Source organism: Bison bison, unplaced genomic scaffold (genome assembly GCF_000754665.1).
Source record: "Bison bison bison isolate TAMUID 2011002044 unplaced genomic scaffold, Bison_UMD1.0 scf7180017864517, whole genome shotgun sequence".
NCBI lineage: Eukaryota > Metazoa > Chordata > Mammalia > Artiodactyla > Bovidae > Bison > Bison bison.
The window spans coordinates 4,686,607-4,695,345 of record NW_011495070.1 but is presented as its reverse complement, the minus strand read 5'-3'; positions in this window follow the sequence as shown (position 1 = coordinate 4,695,345).

Genomic DNA, 8,739 nt, shown 5'->3' with positions numbered 1-8,739 from the left:
AGACAGCCATAGTTCATCAGGCACTCTATCAGATCTAGGCCCTTAAATCTATTTCTCACTTCCACTGTATAATCATAAGGGATTTGATTTAGGTCATACCTGAATGGTCTAGTGATTTTCCCTACTTTCTTCAATTTAAGTCTGAATTTGGCAATAAGGAGTTCATGATCTGAGCCACAGTCAGCTCCTGGTCTTGTTTTTGCTGACTGTATAGAGCTTCTCCATCTTTGGCTGCAAAGAATATAATCAATCTGATTTCAGTGATGTCCATGTATAGAGTCTTCTCTTGTGTTGTTGGAAGAAGGTGTTTGTAATGACCAGTGCATTTTCTTGGCAAAACTCTATTAGTCTTTGCCCTGCTTCATTCCGTATTCCAAGGCCAAATTTACCTGTTACTCCAGGTGTTTCTTGACGTCCTACTTTTGCATTCCAGTCCCCTATAATGAAAAGGACATTTTTTGGGGGTGTTAGTTCTAAAAGGTCTTGTAGGTCTTCATAGAACCTTTCAACTTCAGCTTCTTCAGCATTACTGGTTGGGACACAGACTTGGATTACTGTGATATTGAATGGTTTGCCTTGGAAACAAACAGAGATCATTCTGTTTTTTGAGATTGCATCCAAGTACTGCATTTCAGACTGTTTTGTTGACCATGATGGCTACTCCATTTCTTCTGAGGGATTCCTGCCTGCAGTAGTAGATATAATGGTCATCTGAGTTAAATTTTACCCATTCCAGTCCATTTTAGTTCGCTGATTCCTAGAATGTCAACATTTACTCTTGCCATCTCTTGTTTGACCACTTCCAATTTGCCTTGATTCATGGACCTGACATTCCAGGTTCCTATGCAATATTGCTCTTTATAGCATTGGACCTTGCTTCTATCAGCAGTCATATCCACAGCTGGGTATTCTTTTTTCTTTGGCTCTATTCCTTCATTCTTTCTGGAGTTATTTCTCCAGTGATCTCCAGTAGCATATTGGGCACCTACTGACCTGGGGAGTTCCTCTTTCAGTATCCTATCATTTTGCCCTTTCATACTGTTCATGGGGTTCTCCAGGCAAGAATACTGAAGCAGTTTGCCATTCCCTTCTCCAGTGGACCACATTCTGTCAGATCTCTCCACCATGACCCACCCATCTTGGGTTGCCCCACGGGCATGGCTTAGTTTCATTGAGTTAGACAATGCTGTGGTCTTAGTGTGATTTTATTGACTAGTTTTCTGTGAGTATGGTTTCAGTGTGTTTGCCCTCTGATGCCCTCTTGCAACACCTACCATCTTACTTGGGTTTCTCTTACCTTGGATGAGGGGTATCTCCTCACCGCCGCCCTTCCTGACTTTCAATGTGGGATAGCTCCTCTAGGCCCTCCTGCACCCACGCAGCCACGGCTCCTTGCGCTTGGGGTTGGTCCTCCCAGCCGCCGCCCCTGGCTTTGGACGTGGTGTTGCTTCTCCCAGCCGCCGCCCCTAGTTTCGGGCATGGGGGCGTGGGACAGTAAGATTACAAGTTCACAAAGACAAATAGCTATAGAAAAATGCTTTAGTAGTACTCATTGATAATGTACTTTTAAATAATAATAAATGCATAGCAAAGTTAAGTAAAATGTAACTACAAAGTAATGGTAAATAAATGATTCCCAGGTTGTGTAGTTAGTAAAGAATCCTTCTGTTAATCCTCCTGTTAATGTTCACCCATGACGCAAGAATCACAGGTTTGATCTCTGGGTCAGGAAGACCCCTGGAGTAGGAAATGGCAACCCATCCAGTACCCTTGCCTGGAAAATCCCATGAAAGAAGAGCCTGTTGGGCTACAGTCCATGGGTTCGCAAAGAGTTGGACTTTACTGAGCGACTGAGTGCACACTTATATAGCTGGACAAAATTGTTTATTACATGTCAAAAGAGAAAAAACTAATAAAAATTTTATTAAATGTTATTTTTAGATTTAAAATTTTAAAACTATCACATCTTTATAGACTGTGTTTTAAGATCTTTCCTTTTTTTTTTGATATTCAACTGTATGAATAAGTAATATCAAAAATGATACTAATGATAACTAAAATTTTTATTTTTTGGCTACAGTCATCATTTCTGAAGATACCAAGAAGTGCATATAACTTAATTATATTTGTGTGCTACACACTGTTTTATGTAAACATTATGGTGAAAAATACAGACATAAAATTCAATCTCAATAAAGAGTTAGTTCAGTTCAGTTCAGTCACTCAGTCGTGTCCGACTCTTTGCAACCCCAAGGACTATAGCATGCCAAGCTGCTCTATCCATGGAATTCTCCAGGCAAGAACACTGGAGTGGTTGCCATTTCCTTCTCCAATGCATGAAAGTGAAAAGTGAAAGGGAAGTTGCTCAGTCATGTCTGACTCTTAGCGACCCCATGGACTACAGCCTACCAGGCTCCTCCATCCATGGGATTTTCCATGCAAGAGTACTGGAGTGGGGTGCCAATGTCTTCTCCATTGCACTGATCAGTAGGAAGTCTTTATCTCTCCTTGCTCTTCTTTGGAATTCTACATTCAAATGGGTATTTGTTTTCTTTTCTCCTTTGCCTTTTGCTTCTCTTCTTTTCAGAGCTATTTGTAAGATCTCCTCAGACAAACATTTTGCCTTTTTGCAGTAGACCTGGTTATGGCACAAGCCTTTTTGGAGGAGGTTGCCATTAACCCCTGACCCCCCGCCTCCTGCCCCCCCGCCGCCCATAGGGTGGCCAGAACTTACACATGACTGGGGAAACAGACTCTTGGAGGGCACAAACAGAACCTTGTGTGCACCAGGACCCAGGAGAAAGGAGCAGTGACCCCACAAGAGACTGACCCAGACTTGCCCATGAGTGCCCAGGAGTCTCTGGTGGAGGCATGGGTTGGTGATGGCCTGCTGAAGGATTGGGGGCACTGAATGTAGCAGTGCATGCATGGGACCTTTTGAAGGTTACCATTACCTCCACCATATTTGGCCTGAGGTCAGATAACAGGAAGGGAACACAGCCCCACCCATCAACAGAAAATTGGATTAAAGATTTACTGAGAATGACCCTGCCCATCAGAATAAGACCCAGTTTCCCCCTCAGTCAGTCTCTCCCATCAGGAAGCTTCCATAAGCCTCTCATCCTTCTCCAGCTGAGGGCAGATAGACTGAAAACCAAAATCACAAATAAAGAGTTAAAGTAAATGAAAAAAGCAATGTCTGATAATACATTATCCAAAGTCTGTAAAGGATCTTAGCCACTTAAAAAGTTTTTTTTTTCTATTTATGAATTCTATACAAATAGCCAGTGATTATATTTTTAGAAGTGGTTTATTCCTTTGACCAGCTGTGTCATGGACTGACTCACTCTCTTTCAACAAATTTCTTTTCCTTCAAATGGGTGACTTGGATATTCCACTTAAGGCTTTCTCCATTGGCATCATTGCTTCCTTGGTCTTGCTACCCCTTTTCTCTATACATGATCTGCTACATCAGTAACCTTCATTTTGTTTTAAAGAATTGTGTCATTTTTGTGCGTGAGAACAAAAAGACTAAAGGCATCTTCCTAAAACCTTCCCTTCTTTCTTGCATTAATGGAAGCTTAAGTCATACTGATACTTTAGGGCTGATGTAAGAAATATCAGTTCTTTGCATACCAAAGCCACTGATCTTTCTTATTTCACATGTTTGGTAACAAAAACAATTCTTTGCATTTGTATAGACAATGACTTACAAAACCTAATAATCCTGTACACTGGCTCAGTTTGGCTCTATATTCCTCATGGGTAGGATTATTTCTCTTGGCTTCATCTAATTGCCTTTCTTCTTTTGTCCCTACATTCATAGTTTTCTTATATTAAAATCATTTTTATCATACCTATTTCCTGTGTTGCCTTCAAGAACTTTTGGGGAAAAAAAATCAGGCTAGAAATAGAAACAAATTATTTGCATTTCCAATGAGAAAAGTAAGATTCAGCAGAGGAGAGAGGGTAAGTGATTTATTCAGGGGCATGTGTCTTTTTGTTTGTTTGTATTGCCCAGGGTCACCTTCTTTCAAAATTAAATTAATTTTTTTCTTTTTATAACTTCTTTTGTTCTCTAATCATTAAAGAAAGTATAAATGTTTCCTAAATAAATATATGAGGTAAATTTAAAATAAGGTTCACTTTTCAGTAACTATTCTATATCTACATTTCAATTTTTCTCTAATATTTATTTTCTTATTAATGTCTAAAGCTGACCTGAGTTAAAAAGGCAGCCAGGTGGTTCTCCAGTAAAGATGGGTTTTATTTGGGATCAGCAAAGAATTAGGGATATGCAACCATGATGAAGACACGTGCAAGTCCCCCCCAAGCAAGGGAAAGAGAAAATTTTTATAGAGAGGAAAACAAAGTTCTCAGCGGTACTAACAAAAAGACCATCGCTTTTCATTGGCTGGGTACTTGCCAGGAAAGAATTTTTTTTCATGTTGGGCTCTGCTTTCGTCTCAGGGTGTGAGAGCTCCCCCTTCTGGTTGCTTGTGTGCTGTGCTTAGTTGCTCAGTTGCGGTGGACTCTCTGACCCCACGCATTGTGCAGCCTGCCAGGCTCCTCTGTTCATGGAATTCTCCAGGCAAGAATACTGGAGTGGGTTGCCATGCCCTCCTCCAGGGGATCCTCCCAGCGGAGAGATCGAACTCAGGTCTCCCGCACTGCAGGCAGATTCTTTACCATATGAGCGACTAGGGAGGCGGCTAGTTGCTTAACTCTTTTAATTGAAGTTTTTGTTTACATTTTCAGCTAATTAAACCTACTGACCCCTGCTCTTTTATCCTCTTCGATATTAACTTCAAATCTGTTCTGATTGTACAACCAATTCTTAAACATATGATATGTATTCCCATTACATTAACTTATTTATATATTTGATAAAATGGCACTATACAAGTACATTTATACATTATGAAACATGTTTTCAAAACATCAATTGATTAAATAAACATAAAGATATGCCGCTAAATAATTATTGTGTTCATACTAGTTGTTTCTAATTTATAACTTGGCTAAGATTCAAGTAATTTATTTAATAATATGTGAGACAAGGTAAATAATTGAAGATAATATATGAGGACAATAAAGTGAACATTATATGAAGATAATAAAGTGAGCAAAATGAATCCAAGACCTTACCTGAATCTTAACATTGTCCTGTTGCAAGATGAGGTATAAAACCATTTGAATATACCCTTTTCAGCATTCTAATGTTCTCCACTTTCACTTAGTTCTATTATAATAGCTCTGTATATACATTAATACTATCTGTGTTTCTATATTTTCTTTTAAGCATCTACAGTCTACCCTGCCTCAGCTCCATCTTTCCTTTTATGTGGAATACACTCCTTAATCAACACCCATGTGTCTTGTTTCTTCTACACTCACCATTCTTTTTTTTTTTTTTTTTTTGGAATTTTCTTGCTTTTTCTTTTCTTTTTTTTAAATTTTATTTTATTTTTAAACTTTACATAATTGTATTAGTTTTGCCAAATATCAAAATGAATCCGCCACAGGTATACATGTGTTCCCCATCCTGAACCCTCCTCCCTCCTCCCTCCCAATACCATCCCTCTGGGTCGTCCCAGTGCACTAGCCCCAAGCATCCAGTATCGTGCATCACTTGTTCTGCCTGCTTTTACTTACTAGCTTAATTTGGCTACACAGTTCTCTGATTTTAATCCTAGGCTACAACTGAAAAGAATATTACAGAAAATTATTTAATATGTGATACTGCACATTTATGGGCTTCACATTCAGCTGGAACTTTAGCACTTTTTAACATTAATCTTTTTTTACGTGTCTGCTATCTTTTACATTTCTGTAGATGTTATTTCAAAGATTCACCACCCAAATCCTCTCTCTCCCTCACTCTTTTCTTTGTTGAACCTTATTGAATAAACCTTGTTGAATAAATCTTATTTCACAGGGAAAATAAAAGCCATTATATATTAAGTTTAACCTCCCCATCCATGTAGCAAATATTTTGTGTTCCTTTGTTTTGGATGTATAGCAGTAAAAAAGTGTTATTCTGGGAGATGCAAGATTGTGAAGATCTTTCTAGAGAGAGAGAACATCACTTGTAAAATGACCTGACATAGAAATTATGCTCCATTCATTGAACAAACATGAAAAAGCAGCCCATGTGGCTTGAGTTTCTGAGTCTAGGACAGAGTAGTGATACTGTAGGATTGTCACCCATGATCCTCCTTTTTCATTATAATTAGGTTTAACTAATGTATGGCCTTTTAAGGGTGATTTTGGATGCAAGGTGCTGCAACAAGTAGTTTAAATTTTATTTCATCTTCATTTTTTTGACCTTTTATATAATTAACAATATTAGTTTTATAATTCTTAAAAGTCTATGAAAAACTGAAATTAACAGCAGTCTTGTAAAGCTTAATAAGTGCCAAACACTATACTAAGTGCTGCATATGTATTATTTTGTTTAGTCCAAGTCATATACATATGAGGGTTTGGTGATCACTAGGTAGGTGAGTCTGTGTAAATATAATGTGAAAAGCTGTTTATGAGGGCTGAGTAATTAGCTCAATGTCAAATATCCAGTAAGGATATGGATCTGTGGTATATATATATAGAAAAATCTGGCCAAGAAGCACATATAATTAATCTTACAAGAATAAGAATTCCTAAGTATCACAGCAATTCTAAAATATAAATTTATCCCTTGCTCTATTGACTGAAAAGTTAATGCTAAACAATCTTTCCCACTTTCATGACTTACAAAGGCACTTAAAACTAAGAACAAAATTTTGATGTGCCCTAAAAGGCTCAACAAGATGGTCACCATTTATTTCCACCAATCCCACATTGAACTACTCTATCCTAGACTCAGAAACTCAAGCTACATGGGCTGCTTTTTCATGTTTGTTCAGTGAATGCAGCATAATTTCTATGTCAGGTCATTTTACAAGTGATATTCTCTCTCTCTAGAAAGATCTTTACAATCTTGCATCTCTATCCCACTTTCCCAATTGTACACCATTAAATCTACTGCCATGATTATATGGCACAATAATATTTAAATTAAACTCTTTATTGATGATTATAGATTCCCATACAATTCTAAGAAATAACACAGAGTTATTCCTGTAAACCTTTTACCTAGTTCCTCCCAATTAACACTTTGCATGATTACAGGATACTATCATAGCTAGAAAATTAACATGTATATAATACACCAACATTATTCAGTTTTCACCAGTTTTATATGCAGGCATTGTGTGTATATTTTCATACCATTTTATCATGTGTAGGGTCATGTGACTACTATCTTAGCTAACATATAGAATAACTCCATCACAGTGATCTCTTGTCATACCATTTTATAGCCACAGCCATCTTCCTTCCTCAAGCAACTTCTAATTGTTCTCTTATTTCTATATTACTGTCCTTTCAAGGATATTATACTAATGGAATGCATGTAAGCTTTTAATTTTTTTCTTTTTTTTTTTTTTACTTTTTTTGGTAATATATTTAAAAATTTTTAGGCCATTTAGAATTACAGAAAAATTATGAAGATGGCTTAGAGTTCTGATGTACCCCACACCCAGTTTTCCATTATTAACACCTTATAATTAATACAAGACAGTTGTTACATTTAATGAAAAATGATTATCATTAAATTCGACTTTATTCACATTTCTTAGTACTTACCTAAATATCATCTTTTCTGTACCAGAGTTGCATCCAGAATATCACATTACATTTAGTTGTCAAATCTCCTTAGGTTTCCCTTGGCTGTGGCAGTTTCTCATAATTTTTTTGTTTTTGATAACCTTGACAGTTTTGAGGTGTACTGTTAAGGTGTTTTGAAGAATGTCCTTCTACTGGATCTGTCTGATGTTTTTGTTCATGATCAGACTGGGGTTATGGGTTTTGGGGACAAAGACCACAAAGGTAAAAGGTCATTTTCATTTTCCAGGGTATAGCCTATCATTGTTGATATCATCTGAGTAGTATTTGTTAAGTTTCTCCACTTAAAAGTGTTTTTTTCTCCTTTTCCAAAATGGTAATGTTAGGAAGGAAGTCACTATGCATAGTCATACTTAAGAAGTGGGAGTTACCTGCCAGCTCTTTGATGGTAAGGTGCGTACATTGATTACATAGAATTCTTCTGCAGGAGATTTGTCTTTTCTTCTGCGCTTATTTATTCAATCGTCTACTTAATCATTATAGACTCATGGATATTTATTCTATACTTAGATTATATTCCAATACTATTTATTTCTTTGCTTTAATTGTTTCAGCTTTGGGAGCTCATTTAATTGACTCTAGTGTCCCTTTTGCATGCCCCTTCATTGGGTTTGTTCATTTCCTTATTGTTGTTGACTTTCTCACTTGCTGGCAGTACACGATATCCCAGGCTCGTTGTTTATATTTACTTCATCAGTTCTAGAATCAGCTATTTATTGAAGGATCCCTGGATCCTTATATCAGAGAATTTTAGAAACTTTTTTTTAGAAACTAAAATCAGAGTGTAAGGTGACCTCACTATATACATATGTTTTAATACTGTGGTCCATTTTATTAACTGGTTGGATCTCCTTGCAATCCAAGGGACTCTCAAGAATCTTTTCCAATATCACGATCCAAAAGCATCTATTCTTTGGTGCTCAGCTTTCTTTATAGTCCAACTTTCACATCCATACATGACTACTGGAAAAACCATAGCTTTGACTAGATGGGCCTTTATTGGCAAAGTAATGT